General features: G+C 41.7%; 1 protein-coding gene across 1 annotated transcript in view; it reads left to right on the forward strand.

Annotated features, from left to right (window-relative positions):
• The first annotated feature begins 2523 nt into the window (after positions 1 to 2523).
• The window catches only part of lingo3a (leucine rich repeat and Ig domain containing 3a), a 34876-nt gene continuing 17004 nt past the window's right edge, over positions 2524 to 20395 (forward strand). The window contains exon 1 of the mRNA XM_054603313.1: positions 2524 to 2605. The gene's annotated coding sequence lies outside the window, so the exon portion shown is untranslated. The remainder of the gene's footprint in view (positions 2606 to 20395) is intronic.

A 20395-nucleotide genomic window follows, 5' to 3' on the forward strand; every position in this document is an offset into this window, starting at 1 on the left:
GCCTGAAGGAAGTCTGTGAGTCTTCCCATCCTTGTCGCCATCTGAGCCGACTAAAAGTCCTATGACTATAGTTAAGAATGATAAAACTGTACATATAACCAGAAACTGCAGGGATATCACTAAATTACCTGAATATTGACTGATTTATTTATCAACATCATTAGTGATTGCTCAATGAAAACAAAGGAAAAATTCACCTCTGCAATGCACTTTTATTATTTTATCAATGGATTTCTCATGCAACTTATACATACAGACATTTACAGTTGATATGGCAATATAAGAGGTGAATGAAGAGGAAGCATAGTTGGCTTTTTGAGTGTTTTTTCTATGGGAATGTGGATCTTTTAGATCAGTCTGAGGAGTGCCTCTGGTTTGCATGTTCCACATTTTGTCGTAAAGAAGCAGTGGTGGACTCCTACTGGTCTGGTCTTGGTCTTGACTTTGTCTCCCCCTACCACCGTCTTGGTCTTGACTTGGTCAAAATTCCTCAAAGTCTTGCTCTTGTCTCTGTTTCGATACACCGGGGTCTTGGTCATGACTCAGACTTGACCACAACACTGCGGAAGGTTAAAAACAACTTCTCTGAAGTGTTCGTCTGTACATTACGCCTTTAATGGCATTACAAATAGTTTTGGCTTCAGTCCCATATAGGGCGGGCTCCTTCCTACACTCACCATGACATGAAATACAATCCACCCTTCAACGGCCTATAACGGTTTCAACCACCTGGCACAGCTCTCCACCACCCTCTATCCACTTTCACTGCAGTAAGAGCAGCTGTTGTTCAGCTGGTGGAGAGGATCAGTGGTTGGCTGTAGAGTTGGTAGTTTGAATTGCTCCAATTTGTGGGTATATAGATTTAAAAAAGTCTCCAAAATGAACGTTATATAATGTATATCATTAAGTAATTTGTCAAGACATCCCTCTCTGATGGTTATGTAAAGGCATTTGGGGAAATATAGGAAACTGAACTGGACCAGGAAGGTTGAGGAGAAAGTTGGTTCAACATATCCCACTGCTATGTTAAGCTCATTGTCTTTGCTTTTACAGACTTTTACCACAACTTTACTCTTTTGGTTCTCTTACCACTGCAGTCAACTGCCTTCAGTTGAAAACAATTCTAAAAACCAACCGTTAGTTACTTGACAGACAATGTTAGTGACCAGCTGGCGGAAAAAAACGGGGCCTTTAGCAGCTAAATAGACAGATATTTCACTCAGGAAGATGTAGCATTTAGAAATGTTTCCCTGAAACACAACTAGCTGATGTTATCACTGTGTCTGTTATATTTATGATGCAACAGTTGGCCAACATTTACCACTGTGGTGTAATTTCAGGCAAAAAAATTAAAAAAATAGATTTTAAAAAGCCATATTTAGCAGGACAAAAAATAGATAAACCCAAGCCACATGGTTGAAGCCAATTTGACATAGTGGCCAAACCATGGAATTACAATTTCGGGGTCCGTCACATGATGTAATGGGGCCAAAAAAGACTTTTTAGCTGTGCAATTTAACAGTGCACGCTCAGTGAGTTCAGTTTTGTACAAATAAAGTAGGGTTCTACTTTTTCTTGGCACTTTTAATGTTCAAAATTGAAAAGTGAGCAAAAGAAATCAAATTGTTTAATGAAAATATAAAGAGCACATAGAGATAAAAATGTTCTATTAAACAATACAATAGATTAATAGATACAGAAAATGCAAATGTTTAATGATAATATATACCACATTGGTATATTTATACATTTCATTTCATATATTTCTTTTAGAATATCTTAATAAATCAATTTGGTCCCATATTGTCTCCATTACAGCGTGTCCCTGCAGAGTATTATATACCCACCACCTCAAAGCTTAAGTGAGCTGAATTTTTAAAAAGGGAACTCATCTTCCCCCCACAGGACGTGAATGCAGCACAAAACAACCAGAGAGGGAGAGAGAGAGAGAGAGAGAGAGAGAGAGAGAGAGAGAGAGAGAGAGAGAGAGAGAGAGAGAGAGAGAGAGAGAGAGAGAGAGAGAGAGAGAGGCAACAGTGCAGATGAGCCCCTATGAACAGCCAGGCAATCGGGTCCTCTTTCAAACCAAACACACACACACACACACACTCTGACACACACTACGCTCCACATCCCCCACACACACATACACACAAATGCCAGGACACTCATACACATGCAATCCAATAACGAGAGCACCGTCAGTCCGAGCTGCCTGCCGCTGCCGGTGGCAGCCCCTCAACGCCGGGAGTCTGCTGTGAGAGGAGCTCCTGCTGCCTCTCTAGCACAAAGAAGAGGGGAGTCAGAGGCTTCATTTGGGAGGCGGTAGATAATTCAGCAGCAGTGCTGGGAAGGAGAAGAGACAACAGAGGAGGTAAGGTGAGTGAATGCAGTCCGGTCCAGCTGCTGTAGCTGCCACTGCTGCTGGAGGAGGAAGGAGGAGGAGGAGGAGGAAGAGGAGGAGGAGGAGGAGGAGGAGGAAGCTCAGTGCCTGGAGGAGCAACATTATCCAACACAGACCCACAGACAGCAGACAGCCAGCAGTGATCAGAGCACCTCCAGGCTTGCAGATGTGGAAGGAGCGCGGTGCAAGTTCTAGTCCTGGGTGAGCAAACTTCACACACACACACACACACACACACACACACACACACACACACACACACACACACACACACACACACACACACACACACACACACTCATCTGGTGGTCCACTTGATGTGCTGTCTTGACACTTTGACACAACCAAAAGAGATCTGAGCAGAAAAGAGATCATGCACACATTTGGTTAATCTTTTGTGTTCCTCTCCCGTGCTGCCACTGTCTGTTTCTTCCCCTTTCATCCTGATCTCAGAGGTCGAGGATCTCTCAAGCCGATGACCTGATGAGCGTAACATTCACCCTGTGATCATCATTGTGACACTAGTTCGACCCCCCCTCCTCCCCTTCAGCCTCCTCTCACACTGTCATGGTGCAGTCCCGGCTGATCGATTTGCTCCCTAACTCAAATGGACATCAGCTCTCATTATCTCACCGCCGCCTGTGTGTTCTTTCTCTCTTGTCATCCATGAGATTTTTGCATCCATGCAGGCACACAGCCACACTGAGCGTGTGCATGTGTGTCTTCGGTTACCAGCTCTCAATTAGCTTTTAATGATGTTAACGGGGGGGCAGAAAGGGGGTGAAGGCAGCCTTTGATCGATCCCTGCAGTCGTCCCGGTGCGAGAGGCTCTGTGCCTGTCGTCGGCGTGACACATCTAAGCCCCTGCCTGTGTTTGCTCAGCCCTCTCCCAGCTCTGTTGTGGCTCTGTGCAGCTCTCAGTGCAGTTCTAGAAATAAGCTGTTTGTTATGAGGCAGGTCTGAAGACACTTTTTGCTCTAATCTTGTTCCTTGTTTGTCAGGTACTGTGGTTGAACCGTTTCCTGGCAATTCTTCAAAATCAAACATACGTTACAAAAACATGTATGTAAATTATAATTGTGATTGTGCAGCTGTCTTTTTGTGCAGCTGTCTTATCTAATATATTTGATAATATATTGCCATGGCCACATTCTTTTCTTTAAGTGATTTGGGGTTGGCAGTGTTAGAAAGTAGGAAGTAGGAAATGACAGGAAATTAGGGGGAGAGATTTATAGGGAGTGACCTGCAACAAAGGTCGCTGGCAGGATTTGACCCTGTGTCATTACAATTTTTGTTCAACGCCTTAAACCCTTCAACTACCAGTAAACCCTTTAATGGGTGTTTCTACCTTGATGTTCATGTCATGAGGTGCAGGCAGTACTTTTAAGTGTATCACAACATGGGGCATGGAACGATTTATGGCCAAAGTGATCGTCACAATTATTTTGATCAATATTGAGATCACGATTATTTATCACAAATGAATTTATTTTAGGTACAAAATATTTTTATTGCACTTTCACATTTAAATAAAACAAACTTTCACTAACATGTTGTGCTACGTTGCTGCTAATGTTCAAATCTTCGCATCAAAATAGGACTAGTTCTTATTTACAGTGCCACTGCTACTTCGATTATTATTATTAGTCACATTACTATCCCTATTTTCATGGCTATAATTCTACTGTAATAATTGCTGCTGTTATTATAAGTAGTCTTATTATATGAATCATTTATGTCATATACATTGAATGTGTTGTATCTCTGTTATGCTGTTCATTCTGTACACATGACATCTATTGCATTCTGTCCATCCTGGGAGAAGGATCCCTCCTCTGTCGTTCTCCCATAGGTTTCTTCCTTTTTTCTCCCTGTTAAAGGGTTTTTTTAGGGGAGTTTTTCCTGTGCCGATGTGAGGGAAGGACAGAGGATGTCGCATGTGCACAGATTGTAAAGCCCTCTGAGGCAAATTTGTAATTTGTGATTCTGGGCTATACAAAATAAACTGAATTGAATTGAATTCTTCTAGAAGCAAAATAAAATGTACCAAACCGTTTAACCCAAAATTAAACCAACCGAGCATCTTTGACTTTTTTCTAGGGTACATTCCTGCTAGTTAATACATTTTTGCACCAAAATTAGATTGGTTCTTATTGACAGTGCATATCTTAGAAGCTAAATAAAATGCACCAAAACTTTTTACCCAAAATTAAATCAGCAGACCTCTGCTTTCACTTTCCGGTTGTATTACATTCGTGCTAATTCAAAAAGTTTTGCATCAAAAATAAATTTAAAATAAGGTTCTTCTTCACCTGAATTAAGCACATTTTTTTATACAACAGAGCAGACGGGCACAACGAGTAATATAAAGTTTGTATATTACTCTTTCTCTAGAATGCAGCAGCAACATTGAGGAAACCCAGCAGCAAGGGTGCTCCACAAAAGGGAATCCAAGACATCTCGATCGCCCTCTGGTAGCTGTCTGCTAGCTTAGGCAGCGCTTGATGCAGCAGAGTTTTCTATGAGCTGGGCAAGCTTTTTGAATATCAATATTGCAGACGATCATGTTCATTTGATTGTGGAAAGCCAAAATAGGGTTAAATATTTGATTAATTGTGCAGCCCTCCCAGAGATATTAGTTATACTTATGGCACTTGCCTCTCAAATCAGTTGGAGTCTCCCTCCAACGGATTGGTCAGTGCTAAACCAATCACAGCAATGCAGAAAGCCACTCACCCGCTGAATCGTGCATCTTTTTTCACTGCCTTGTACATTGATGTAATTAAGACCCAAACACTTCAGCATCCTCACTGTGTTGCTCGCTTCTTGTGTGCAGTGACTGAGGCATTAGCTGGTTTTGTTTACCATCCAATTAAACATCTCAGACCTTAGTCCAAGGAGATGTTTGGGAAAAAAGTTGGTTTATGCAACTCACTGGGACTGGATCTAGATCTAGGTTTTGGACAGGTGTTGCTCAGGAGGTAGAGCAGGTCATCCTGTTTGCCCTATTAAAGTGTTCTTGAGAAACTAAATCCCAACGTGGCTGCCATTGTTGTATGAAATAATAGAATAATGAAAAGCACATTGTAAAGTGCTTTTTACCTAATTTACCTTTTGTTTTTTTTGTCTCATGAAATTTATATTACTCATGAACTTGTCGTTGTCGTCCCATGAATTCCCACCTGCTTGTCGAGAGCTACAGTAGCTGCTTCTGTCTAAAAATCAACTAAAGAAAAACAGCGTTGAAGTCAATGCAATTATACAAGAGCACTTAATGGCCCCTGAGGTGCCACTTAGCCTCTCAATCTGACAGATTTATGTGTCGGTAATGAAATGTCTGCTGATCTGTGTCTATGCGGCCCTCGGAGTGCGTTGTTCGATCAGCCCTGTTAGTCTTGTCCATTACCACTCCTACACTTACCTTCTCATTTCGGGTGCTTTCTGCTGCACATAAAGCTGTCAGCTGTGCTCAATGGTGACATTACCTCGGCTCAACACTGCCAATGCCAAGCCTTATTGTTTTCAACTCTGGAGTGTTTATGAGCGCAGTAAAGCGTAGAAGCAGCCGCTGTCAGCAGGAGGAGGGCATTGCTGCTCTTATGGAAAGGGCGGTGCGGAGCAACGAGAGAGGACAGGAAGGGGGGGGAGAAAGAGTGAGAGTCCGTGTGAGTGGCTGAGAAATAACTGCAGGTTAGCTGACATGTCAGCTGTCGCAGTTAAGACGTCCAGCTGGAACGTTCGCGGGGCTGTGTACGCTGGCCGTTCTCCCAACCACGGACTGTAATGCCATTATAGATGCTAAGATGAGGCTTTAACCTTAATGCAGAGCTTAGTGAATATTTGGGCCTTACAAGTATTTTTATTTCCAAACATGATTGCTTCATTTGACATTTTGTGACGACAGAGGCTGTCTGACCTGGTTACCTCAGAGTAGTGTTTTTAAACCAGTTGTTGTGTGCAAAATGTGGTCATGGATGAAGATTTTATTGAAATATGAATGTTTTTTTGCTTGTTTTTAAATGTGTATATGAAAGTGGATGTTACAATATATTTTTTATGCAATCGAACTGTTAATGTTTAGATCGATTCAAGTTTGCATTTGTATTACTACCACTTTTTTACCATACTTTTAGCTATTTCAACCTTTTTATCCCTTTACTTTCAGCTAACTGTTTCTCTGCTCGCTTGCTAACTACCTTTCTCGTACTCTGAATTGTAGCATGTGGTGTCCAGATGTTAAAGCTCACTCAAAATATGGATATATGCTTTTAAAATCACATCACCATTTATATTAAATCGAATTGGTTGAGCTACTCTACAATCTCACCACGTAACCCCTGGCAAATGGAGAAGTAGACCCTGCGGTATGAGAATCCCTCATCGGCGGTCACTGCCTCAGAGAACGATTAGCAGTGTGACATTAAAATCGGGTGTAAGAGACATTTAGGATTACTTAGTGAAATGAGACCGAAGTATGTTTTTCCAGGGCTTTAAAATTTGGAGTCAGCGATTCTGGAGAAATAATACAGATGTACCGTCCCTCTCGATCCCACTGCCTCTCTCTCTATACGTCCATGGCCTCTCCCCTGTCCTGTGCACGAGCATGTACTGTTGGTGATTGGCTTGAATAGTGTCGTGTGGCTCGGTCTTACTCACTTTGTATGTTTCCAATATCCAGAACAAGGCCTATGTATGACATTTTTTTTTCAAACCTCACACAGAACTTACAGCCGTGAGGAGATAATCGCTGAATTTGTCAAAAAGTTTTATCGAATATGAATCGCTGACTGCACATTTAAACAGAGCCTAATGTAAGAATGTATTCGAAATGACTCTGTTGTCATGTGAGAAATAGTCTGAGGCTTTAGACACATTAGTGAGGCACCGCAGTCATCATCTGCATGCTGTCATTGTAGTGCCATTTATTTACATGACACTAATGGAGCCTCCAGTAACTACAGAGCTTTCGTTATGTTTTTTGAAAAACCAACAGGATCAAAGCCAAAGCAATATGTCAACCCAGTACAATACAGCAGACTAATAAAAGTGCTCTGGTGTTGAGGAGGCCATTTATCTTCCTCTGAATGTGTTTTTTAAGAGGATGCACTTTATGCCAGTTCCCCCTCATAAAATGTACGTGTATAATTCAAAACTATACTAGCTTAAATGCATTTCTAGTTGCAGAACCTATTTATAGATTGTACGGCAGATAACATGCATAGTGCTACAGTATCATCCAGCACAAGCACTCATTCAAGCTCTGACTTTTTACCGAAACTAGGATGTCTGTCTTACACATTTTTGATCTAACTGAACGCTTTTCCCCGGTTCACTCTTCCTCGATGCTTCGTAGAAGTCTTATCTGAACTAGATTGGCTCATTTAAGCCGATGATCGGTCCCGTGTGACTTTACTGGACCGGCCTCCGGAGGATCAGAGCCGCGCCGAAGATGAGATACAGAGAGGAAGCAGAGTGGTGAGAAAGAGGAGTTTTTTGATCTTTGGATGCTGCATATTTTATGTTTTCTCTCTGGATGAAAGAGTCCCATGAGTGTAGGTGGGCGGTGGTTATACATGATACTACGCTACATCTTTTGCTTCTTACATTAAGTAATTTTGTTTACCCAATACTCCTCAGGACAGAGACAGTCCTGGTTATGCTCATTTACACTTAATCCTGCTGAAAGATCATTAATTACAGGCTTTGGTGTGAGTGAGCTGATATTTGAAGTCATGTAACACATAGCATCTTCAAAAACTGAGCTATAGGGATGAAGTGGGAGTTTATATACTTGTCGCTCTCTCCGGCTCATTTCATTTTATGTATTTCTATTGCTGCTGGCAGCTTAAAGAGCTGCGACCGTCCAGCCGTAAAACAATATTCTCAAGTATGGATCGACCATCTAGACTGAGAGAGAGCTGGAGAAAGATGGAGTTCAAGGCTCTTGTCTGTGCCCTCTTCAGGAAGGTACTAGCTTTACCTGTCCAAAGATGACACACTGCGTGGCTTTGTTAGTGCTGTCTCAAGAAGTGGATTGATTGATTTTTACTGAAGTGGGCTGCAATTTGTCATGAATAATCTCCTTCAATCAACACCCACACGGCAAGACAGCGAAATAACCAACGTCTCCTCTATGGAGGTTCACATCAGACTCATGACTCTACTGTTGCACATCGGCTCTTTTCATTTTATCTGTTCTGTGCCTCCTCGTCTCCTCTCTCCGGCCTGTGAGCCGTAAATCGATATCAGCGTTCTTTAAGGGTGTCTAAATTCCTAAAATGCCTCTATAGGAGAGGAGGCCTGTGACATGTAGAAGAGACGATGACGGCTTCGAAACTCGGATGTCTCATCTTTTGAGATGCCTGTTGTCTTGGACTCCTCTCTCCTTGTGACTCTTCCTTGCCTCCTCCGACCACATCTGGGAGGGACTGAGATCCGAGGATAGGAGGCAAGGAAAGGACTCAAGGATGTACAAACTGAAAAATAGTTATTGTTGCACTCATAACTGTCCCCATTAAAACAACGGAAGGTTGGAACAAAATTACTCTGAGACAAGGGGACATGACATTTTAGTAATGTTACATGTAAATAACAATAATACTTAAACTGCTCTATATGATAATATTAATAATAATTTAATTCTGCACAATCCAAATTTGAAGATAACTATACATTTAAATCAAACAACACGAATGAGGAAGATAAACTAAACCAAAGATGTAATTTGTATAGTAATAGGTTACAGAAACAGTTAGAAAATAGTAAGATTTAAAATAATTAATACTTTCTTTAGTTTGTTTATTGAAAGCTAGATGAATGTATCATTCCAAATACAGCAATTCATAGAGCAAATGGGAATTTATAAACATATGCCTTCTCCAATGCAGACATGGTCCTAAAATAAACACACAAATACAGTTTAAAAAAAACAGGTTCATGACTCAACAACCTACAGGGAAAGTTTCTACTTTGTCACAGCGATCCCCAACCCTAACCTTTCCCTTTTAGCTAGAGGAGGCAGATAACCAGAGGAAAGAATGTTTGTACTGCTGTATATTCGCTACATGCAGCCTCATTAGCTTCTGTGATCCCTGCAGCGTCCAGCATTACCCTCACCAACACACCTGAACCACAACAACACTTGATCCTTAACAAAGTCTTCCTCAGTCAAAAGCATTGCAGCCGCATCAGCGAATAAATATAGTTTGATTCAATTAGATATTACCTCACTGCCTCCTTTCAGAATAAACACTGAACAACTGAAAGGTTGTTTTCATCCTTTCAACACAATCCTTGGAGCTATTTGTCTCCTTCACCAGACAGTTTTGAAAAAAGGTTTTGCTGCTTCAAATAAACAGCTACCCAGATTGCGACAGCTGCTGAGCTCATTAAGATGTTAAGATGTGTTCACCCTTAACTCTCACACCATTAACTTTATTTATAATTTGTCAAAAATATAATATCCATATTTTCAAAGGCATATCACTTGTGGATACAGACGTAAATTTAGAGGAACTTTCAATCACTTACATTTTATTTTTCTACTTAATATAAACCAAGTGATGGATTCCAGAGATATTATTCTCACTATGCTTCCTTCCAGCTCTGTTATTTACCACATTTGTAGCCGCTGAGCCAGGCAGACATGGCTCATTGTATTATTATAATTTTTTTCAGCCACTGTAAAGGACCAGCTGTGTCCTGTGGGAGAACTCAAGTTACACACATCTTTCATGCCATCTCTCCATGGGCCCTGCACATGAGAAGGCCTTTTAATCAGCTCTCTTCAATTATGTAATTACAAGGTTGCATTAACACATGACATGGCGGTGTGTTTCTGTTGTAAGGCTGACTTCAATGTCTGAGCTATGGCACACACACATTCACCGCGGTTCATTTTTATTTTCCTCAACTCTGAAACGTCTCACACCTTTGGTGGCATTTGGACCAAAACCAACCTGTGATTGGAAATGTAATTAAATTCAGATGCCTGTAGCTGCATACAAACACACATATTTACACACTCATCAAGTCACCAGCCTCTCCCAATTTATTTGGCTTTGCTTGGTTGATCAAAAGTAACATTTTCCTTTTTCATAAAGTCCCCCCAGTCCCCAAACCTACTAATGACTCCTACTCAAAATTGAACTTTCCGTGTTGTGGTCAGATGCACTTAACACTGTGCAAGTGTATTAAGCATATGATTAATTAATCAATCCTCTAATGGCTCCTGTCGTCCTGAACAGTTAACAGCGTGTTTCGTATCAGCTGACGCGTGCTGTTGGACGTTTGTGGGGAGATGATGCATTTAGAGCAAGATTAATGTGATTGCTTGTGCAAAAAATAACCTGTTTTTTATGTTCATGGAGCTCTCTAAAGTATTGTCTGCTTCCCCTCTCTCTTCCCCATCAAGAAATTGGTCTTTGAACCCCAATGAACCTATTTTCAATATCCCAGTGAGCCGTCGGTATAAATGAAGATTAAAGAGTCACGCCTCTTTGCAATCTTCATATCAGCCCGTAACCCCCGATGCTCCTCTATCTCGCTGCTCGTTGGATCACACTGCCAGAACTAAAGCTGACTTTTATCTTCCTTTTCAGCCGCTGAACATAAATCAGATAATCAGTTGATCAAATCATTTTCCTGAAGTGGAGACTCGTAGAACTGAGGGATGAGAGTGAACTGCTCAGTCAGGCCGATCTTTCCCTTTGACTGCACTGGATATGCCCGCTCTGTTTGTAGCTTCATGTGCTGCTCGCATGTGTGTTTGGTCGCTTGCTTGCATCCTGGAAGAAGAGTTATGAAACTGGAGAGTTAAGAGCTGCGAATTAAACCCTGTCCACATGTCAGTCCAAGCCCATGAGCTATCCACGGTATATGAGTCGTTCACCACTGCGAAATACGATTATTTGTGATCTGGTGGAGAGTTAAATGAGAAGCTCAACACCACTCTCGTATAGTAAATATGTGGCTACAGCTAGCAGCTGGTTAGCTTAGCACAAAGACTTGAAATGTGAAAACAGATTGCTTGGGTCTGTTCAAAAGTAGCTAAATCCGCCCACCAGCACCTTTACAGCTCACTAATAAACACATTGTATCTTGTTTGTTTAAGACTCACAAAAAACTGAACTGTGAAAATCTGTTTTAGTGTTATATGCTGGACTATTTCTTGTATTAGTCAAACACAAAAAAAAACTAATTCTCTGCAAAACCTGCTGACATGTAGCTTCTTACTACTGAGAGCTAACTGCTACCCCCTAAATGCAGGCAAGAGATCACTTGCATCATAATTTAAAATGTTTAGGAGTTACATTTTATTCCCCATTAATGATGTGGAGGTCCCACTGAGGCTAGACATGTACTGTTATACTAACTGTGTTCATTAGTGCCTTTGAGCTCGTATCTTGAAGGCGTTACGACCGTCTGCCAGCTCAGGAAAGGTGTCACGCTTAACTTCATTATCGTGATGTTAATTTGATCTGGGTTGCCATTTTCAACTGACCTTTTAGTTTGATGAGAAACAAACGTGTTTTCTCTCTGAATATTTTGTGAAAATGTTGAACTTGGCAGTTGTGGATACTGAAAGATGATGCCTCTAATGATTTTAATTAGAGAGTGTGCTTAATCAATACCAGTCACCTTTGAAAAGAGTGTTTGAATGATAAGAGGACAAGCTAATCGGTTGGCATATGTTTGGTTTTATATTGCAGGACTTAAATCACTAGGCAATCTTATTGTGCATGCACCAGAGATCAAGACTTTTGATTCGGGACTTGGACTCAGGTCTTAAGTTGCACACTCAGGGACTTGAGACTTGACTTGGACTTGCAAGAAATTGCTTGTCAGCGTCTCTGGGTTTGAGAGGTTAGAGGGATTTCATAAATTATGGTTGATTTTGTGCTGTAATTAGTTGGACACCCAGTATAAGTATACAATACAGTTATTAATGCATGCGGAACAATATAACATATTCCCTGATTAACGTTAGCTTATATTCCATTTTATATCCATTTTTCAGGGGCAAAATACCGTTTTCTACTTCATAGGAGAGTTTTAATATTGTTCTTTTTTCAGATTGAATTTCAATAGCCTGTTTAATCAATGCTGATACTGTATGCTAATAGATACAGTACATGCTTTGAATTCCTTAGATATAGCTCTGCTGTTTTCTAAGCAGACTGGATGGCACACAGCGGATGATAGAACACTAGGCACAACCATAAGAGACTTGAGTCTTGTCTTGGACTGCAAAAAAAAAAAAAAAAAAAATCACTTTTGAAAAATCTCTGGCATGCACCATGTGAGAAGTGAGTGAATCTCTTCATGCAGCCCCAGAGAGAGGGAGACGTATTTTAAGACAAAAGGCTTTGTTCCGGCTTCTCTTTTGTAAACTAGTAGTTCTCTTGAATACCTATGTTGAATACACTTCCTGTAAGTCGCTTTGGATAAAAGCGTCTGCTAAATGACTGTAATGTAATGTAATGTAATGTAAAGGATGTCGAAGCCTGGAAAAAAATCTCTCCCCTGCCTTGTTTCTCGCTCATTTGAACTAATAAATCTTCAGCTCTGTGTGTGTCCATGTGCAACTGTGACAGATGGGTGTGGTGAGATTGAGTTCAACAGACCCCTTCCTCCTTCGCCTTCTTCCTCTCATATTCCTCTCTCTCTGCGTAGAAACATATGGATTTGCTTTGCCTGTCTGAGGTGTTTCATCAGAGCTAGTCTGCTCTGCTGAGTATCTTGTCTTTGAACTGACTCCCAGCTGTGACCAGTTTTTATTCTGTTGTTTGGGTGCCTTATAGTGGCTGCGCTCCTCTCGTGAAATAACTGTGCTCACTCTGTGTGCTTTGCCCATTTTTATCTGTGTAGGCGGGTTGCATACTGTTTTTTCTGAGACGTATAGGGGTTATCCTTCTCTGCGTAGATCACCATCTGTGGATCTTCAGTTTGTGTCTATGAATACCTCTTTGCACATGTGCATAAATAAGTCTGTGCCTTTTTATAATGCCCTCCTTTCACATTCCCTCAGTTTGACTGGTCTACTTATTGATCTCTGCTGTTCGCCACTCTGAGGTGAAGAAAACAAGCTGCTCCTTGACATCAGGGTTAGGAATTTCTCATTGGAGCCGGTAGAGACGCAGTGAGATGGTGTTGCATGGGGCTGACACCCCTCTCGTCTTCACTAGCCTGATTTTGGTTGGGGATGAATTATTCATCTTTTTTTTTATTTTTTTCTTAGAAAAACATTGATCACTCCGCCTGCATGACAGTCGGCCTGCAGTGCGCTGTCAGAACCTACTTCGCCTCTTTTCAAAGGCAACTCTGCCTGCTTTCCTTTCCCTTCTGTCCCGTAGTGTACAGCCATAGTTTTCTTTCAAAGAATCTTCTTTTTGCTCTCCCACTGCCTCTCTCGCTTTTTGTCTCCCGTTGAAACGTCTCATCATCAGAAACACTTTCAATGGATCTCTCGACTGTCTCGGTTGTTGGAAGGCTGCGTGCGCGTCAGAGTAAACAGTTCCAAAAGACGGCTGTGAATAATTTGTATGTCAGGATGGAGCTGCGGTTGTGTCTGTTTGCATGGACGAGGCTTTTGCTTTTTCCTTTTTCTTTTTTTTTGGTGCGGTGCAGTGTGTGTTTCTGACTCTATCCAGCATGCCGTTTCATCCCAGTACATCAGATGCAGAGTTCCTGTGTGATGTCAGAACAGATCTATGTTTAATGCGCAGGCTGGGCCCAATTACTCCGTGCCCATAGCTGTACCTAGAGACTTTAAAGAGGACCCTTTGCACGCCACATAACCATGATGTCGTAATCCTCCTCAGACTTGGTGAGATGGCGTGGCACGGCGATCGCCCTTTAAGGACACAGATTGCTCATCCCTTACTCTGGGATCGTGGACATTTGCAGTTTGCTTTGCGGGTAAATTTCCCTCTGAAAAGTTATTTAAGGTCCCTGTCGTAGGTTTTTAATTTTTAATTTCATAGAATTTGAGGTTATGTGTGAAGAGCAGAGTGCAGCATCAACTTCCTCTCCTCTTTGGTGCCTCTTCATCCCTCTCGTCCTCCTGGAGTCCTTTAGGGAGAGCAGCTGAGTCACTCTCTCCTCCCTCTCTTCATCCTCAATCTGCTCTTGCTCCTCCTCCTTCCTTCTGTTTTTCCTCTCACTAAGCCTTCATCAAAGGAGCTGACAACCTGTGTCATTTGCCAAGGTTCTCTTTTAACTCCCTGCAGAGCCTCAGCCGAGAGGGCGTATGTCAAATCTATCATTTAGCAGATTTTATGTGTGCATATTTTTGATTTTTTACTGTCAGCTTCCCTGTCCCCTATTAGGAGCTCCTGTTAGTCAGAGTTGTAGCATGGACAGCAGCTCACTCGTTGATTGAATCTATCTTGAGTTGAGATTTATTCCAGAGAGATAAGAGAGTACGGCTGTCAACCACCCATCCAATGACACACACACACACACACACACACACACACACACACACACACACACACACACACACACACACACACACACACACACACACACACACACACACACACACACACACACACACACACATACACGGTTACAGTCTATGTTCCTCTGAAGTGCTTCACTTTTGACAAATCCATTTCTAAGGCTCTCCTCCTTCCATGGCTCTGTCAGGATGTATAATCCCTCATCACCTTCCCTAAACCATCTCACATCTCTGCTTTCTGTTTTCATCTGTCATCCTGTTAAAAAACAATCTCTCTGTTCTTCCCTATTTTCAATTCCATTTTGCGTTGCCGTCTGATTTCATGTGTCTCATAAATGTTTGAAGGCATTCAGCTTTTCTTCCGTCTCATTTTTTTTCCCTCCATGGTCAGCACCTCCCTGCATGCTGCTCTTCTCTGCCACCTCTTCCTCTCTTCAGACTCTTGACTTCTTCCAAGAACAAGCTCGTTGTTGCATTAGCTAATCTCTCAAAAGACCTGGCACAGATACAGGACTACGTCTCCTACTTCAGCTACACAGCTATAAGCAGACATTATTCATCTGCCACAAAAAGGAAAATAGGGAAGAGCGGGTACATTTGTGATTTAACAAATGATTGATTATCCCCGCAGATTTTGAGCCGCCCATTTCTGTGAATGCAGAGAGCGCTGAATGTGATATTGATGTTTGATGATAAATCAACAATTAGCTGCTGCGATGTGCCACAAGACTCTTTTCTGTGTCTCTGTCTGTGCCGTGAGAGCAGATCCAGTGCCAGCCTTGTTGCTTGAGATCCTATAATTGCTTCAGAATTCTTCCCGTAATTAACACTCTTGGATAATTACGCTCAGAATCCCAGACATCGCTGTTCTCCCCCATTCTCAGGCTCAGCGCTGCAAAAGGGAAAACATGCACATACACTTGAGTATGCAGACACACAGCATGTATCGCCGGGATTTATTATTTACTGCTCTTTTCATTCATGTGAAAGCTGTTCAAAAGAAAGAGATTTTCACTTCAGTTTTTTCATTTGTTTTTCTAAAACATGGTCACATTTTAACGACAGTCGGCCGTCCACGATTCCAGAGCTCGCCGTCTTGGCTGCAGCGAGCTTAAAGCCCGAGCGGAGGAGAGACGGGAAGTGGACCGGGCAGTGTGGCAGTTCCCAAAGGCAACAGGATTAGAGGGTGGGACAGTGAAGTAGTCCATACAAACAGGCTGAGCTGAAATATGGACAACAGAACATAACATTGACAGAGCTGGACGGCCCAGTACATTTCATCAGCATGTCATTAGGCTGTAATCCCAGGCCAGCCATTGTAAGCGCTGTGTGTCAGACAGGGAGAGTTATCGGTCAGGGACACTTGTGGATATTGCTTTTTTCACCTTGATGCAGGATCACAAGATGTTGAGCAAGATTGCTTTTTGGCAAAGATGAAGAATCCAATTTTTCTGTTTGATGGCATTTTAGGAAACAAAGATTTAGGCCATGCATCTAGATTTACTCTTACTTTTTTTTAAAACAGTTTGACTGTCTACATTTTATTTTCTTACTTTGATTCAAGTCTTTGTACTCATTATAAAAATGCAAGAGAGACTGGAGTGACGCATCACTTTCATGCTAGTGTGGGTGTTGTTTAAAGGTGCCAGGTGTTAATTGTGGAAAAAAGTTTGTCTTTGAAGTAGTTAAAAACTTCAGCTAGTGATGACCCGTGCTTTCCAAATTTAATGAGAGATTCTGAGGAGTGAGAACGGAAAACAAATACTCAAAACCACCTCTTTGTTTTTGGCTTTTTTGCAATTTAAATAAGGATGTTCCCATTGTCTTGTCCTGTAAGAGAGAACAAAATATATTTCAAACTGATAGTGCTCACTTATTTTGATGCAGATATTAGGTTTCAGAAGACGAGAAATGGATTTTCACATCCCTCCCGGCCCTTTTCAGATGCAGAGGGAATTTAATGAGACGAAATACATGAGGTGACATGATGCACACCAGCTGCACAGCATTACTGTTCCTTGCTTTGCAGTGAAAATGATGAGCCTGTGCTGCTCGGAGTCACTGAAGACTGATGAAAATGAGAGGGGCGAAGGAGAGGTCAAGAAAGCCAGTTAGCATCATGTTACAGTTAGAAAGGCACAAAAAAAACCGGCTTTAAATTACTGCTCATGATGGGCTATGATGCTTTATTACACATTAGAGAACATACTGTATCTGTATATTTATGTTGTTATGGTATGTCTACCAGCCTGTCTCTCACCACAGCGAACCTCTCACAGCCTTAACGGACTCTTTTACATCATATTCTTGATCTTGTTATAAAACAGTTGTCTTTTTATCTCGGTTCTTAAATAGAAATAGAATAATCAAACATGCTTATTCTTTATTGTTTTGGCCGATAGTTAGATGAGAAGCTTGATACTATTTTTTGGTCTGTTCAATAAAAATGAAGCTAACACCAGCAGCTGTTAGCGAAGCAAAAGGACTGAAAGCAGGAAAATAATACAAAAACCAAACTGTGGTTTACAAGAATAAATTAGTTCATTAGTACATTAAACAATCAATATATAACATATTAATAAGGTAGCTTTAGAGTTACTGGAAGGCAGTTTTTGTAACCCTTTTAGACAGAGCCAAGCTAATTGTTTCCAGTCTTTGTGCTAAGCTAACCGGCTGCAGACTTAAGCTTCGTATTTACCAGACAATGTCATACTATGTCATAGAAGACATAAGAGTGGTCTTAATCTTGTCAGTCAAGCAAGCAAGCAAATAAATGTATTTCCCAAAAATATCAAAATATTCCTTTAAATCTTAATGACAGATGTAGGATTGCTGGCGTTTGTGCTGCTTCAGCTTTCTCTGCTTTGACCTTCTTCACCTCCACTGTTTGACGCTCACCTTCAGGTCTCTCTGGTGTCATAACTACAGGCGTTCACCATCCCCGACGAACAAAGGCACCTCCACAGAGTACAGGATGTGTTGTCACTAGACAAGCTGTGCGTGTTTCAGCATTTCAGTGAGCTTGGGTCGGCTACCTGTGAACATGTGCGTTGAAGGTGAAAAGAGTGCAGAGGCTTTTTCAAACACTTTTTTTTTATGTGTGAAGTTTTGTCTTTCATTGACCCATTGTAACTTTCATTATGTTTTCTGTTTCATTTAAGCTTAGTGAGTGTGATCCGTGAGCTATCATCTTGTCTTATCATCATCAGTCATCTCTTATGACCGCAGCTGTTATCCCAAACTGTCATTATCGATCTACTAAAGGGCTTCCTGTGTCCCATTTTCAGCTGCAGTTATGCTAATGCTTCAGATCTGCTTTGAAATACGATGAGTGAATTGGTTCGTTTCTTTGAATATTTCATAGATGTAGCTACAACCGGAGTGAAATTTCTTGGATATTATAGAGTTAAACTGTCACAAAGATGCAAGTGATAAAGCTGCTCTACTCTGCACTTCCTCTGACCTTGATGGAGCATTTTAGCTTATTTTAGTTCATTGTTTTGTTTTTTGGGCCCAAAATTTACTGTTTAGGTTAACTTTCATAGCATTGTGTCCAAATGCCCTAAAAACACACTGTATACTAATAATGCTATCTACTAAATACCAAACAGCATTCAGACAAATGGTATGTTCGTTAATGATCACTGATTGACGAGCTGTTGCAAAAGAGGCACTAGGTTGTATCTATATATTGAAGGGAAAGATTTTCTTAATTCATATCGACATAAAACGCTCTGTTTCTTCAAACAGCGACACTCTTATTTTAGTGTAAAGCGTCATTTAAGATCGCACTAAACGTGAATGACTTGCTGGTGGAGATAATTTAACATTTCCAGTGGCAAATACTACTTAGCAGAGCTAACATGAAAGTGAATATTGGACTTAAAGGTGGAAACAAACTCGACTCCAAATGAATGATAATGTTGCTTCGTGTCTGCCTGATGTGTAATAAGGCAAATGACTGCTTACAAGTTTGCTGTATCAACTTTAAAGGTGATGATATGTCAGTGTTGTAGTCACAACTTGTTTCCTCTTCCTCAAATGGCGTTCAAGCTGTCGTAGTTGTCCCAGTTTCTACCATTTGGTTTGGTGAATGCCCTCACTAGAGGACTGAGTAATCTGATTCCTTGTGGTCATGCGGGTAAAAGCTTAAATTCCTCCAACTGGAGGAAATGTGGTGCCTCAGTCATAAAAAAACGTTCCCAGAGAGGCTTGGACTTTGTCTTATTAGGAGTTTGACAGTTCATCTTCGACTGACAGTAGCTCAGCCAGCTAATCTCTTGAACGTCGTTGATGGACAGCTGTAGGATCTAGTACGATGTGAAATACGCAAACGCCCAGCTCTCTGCTCTATCTGTCTCGCTGCTTTATAACAAGTGCTGTTCTCACCTGGGACCTTCAGCAGAGGCTGATCTGCCTGATTCCATCAGTGCCTTTCAAAGACGTCTCTTCCCGGTTTATTACATGGACAGAACTTTCTCCACCTCACTGCTGTCGAGTGATGAATTATGAATAGATGCGAATCCAGCAGCAGCACCGCCAGCCAGGCCTGAGGATTACTTTCAATTTGCACAGTGCTCCCCCCCTGCTGCCCTGCTGGCTCGCCTCGCTAGTCAGACTTCTTTCTCAAGGGACCTCAAGGGCAGTATTAGATTGCCGCCTGCAACTCTAACCCCCGCCAATCATGTAAAAAGTTGGAGAAATTAATCTCTATGGACCCTCGATGCACTGTATATAGTTACACAATGACCGCTCCGGTTGCTGCCCTCGTACTGAATGTGAGTGGCATCCTTCTTATACGTAGATAACATTTCTCACTTCCCCTCTGGAAGGAAGAGGGAGGAGCAGTGCACATGTGCCCCCTCTCAGACACTCGTTGACTCCAGATAACCGGGTTGTAATTGGCCTGGTTTGAATAGCAGGCAGCAGGCAGTGAAAAGGGTAGCAGAAAGGACAGGGATCATTTTAATGAAGCCAATGAGAAGGACACGGAGAGCCTGCAGGCCTCAAGAAGGATTAGAGCAGGCTCCAGCAGATTTAGGCTTATGATGCTTCCACAAGTCTCTCAACCTTGAGGGGCTGAAAAAAGGACAAGAAAAGTGTTGGAGTCAGAATATAAAACGGGAGTTTACACCTTTTACGGTGTACGTGATATGCAATACTCAATTTTGGGGGCGGCTGTGGTGTAGTGGAGAGCAAGGTAGTTCTCCAATCAGAGGGTCGGTGGTTTTGGCAGTCGATGTGTCCTTGGGCAAGACACTTAACCTCAACTTGCTCCCGAAGGCTTGCCATCGGTGTGGACTGGATGTTGCATGAATGTTAGTTAGAGTCTGATGGTGACACCTTGCATGGTAGCCTGTCATCAGTGTGTGAATGGGTGAATGATATGTAATATACTACTGATTGTAAGTCGCTTTGGATAAAAGCGTCTGCTAAATGACTGTAATGTAATGTATCTCCCCCTCTGTTAAACCCAGATCTTTAGCTGCTCTCCATGCTGAGATGTTGGCAAACATAAGGATTTTTTC

This window comes from Anoplopoma fimbria, chromosome 8 (assembly GCF_027596085.1).
Source record: "Anoplopoma fimbria isolate UVic2021 breed Golden Eagle Sablefish chromosome 8, Afim_UVic_2022, whole genome shotgun sequence".
In the NCBI taxonomy this organism is placed as follows: Eukaryota; Metazoa; Chordata; class Actinopteri; order Perciformes; family Anoplopomatidae; genus Anoplopoma; species Anoplopoma fimbria.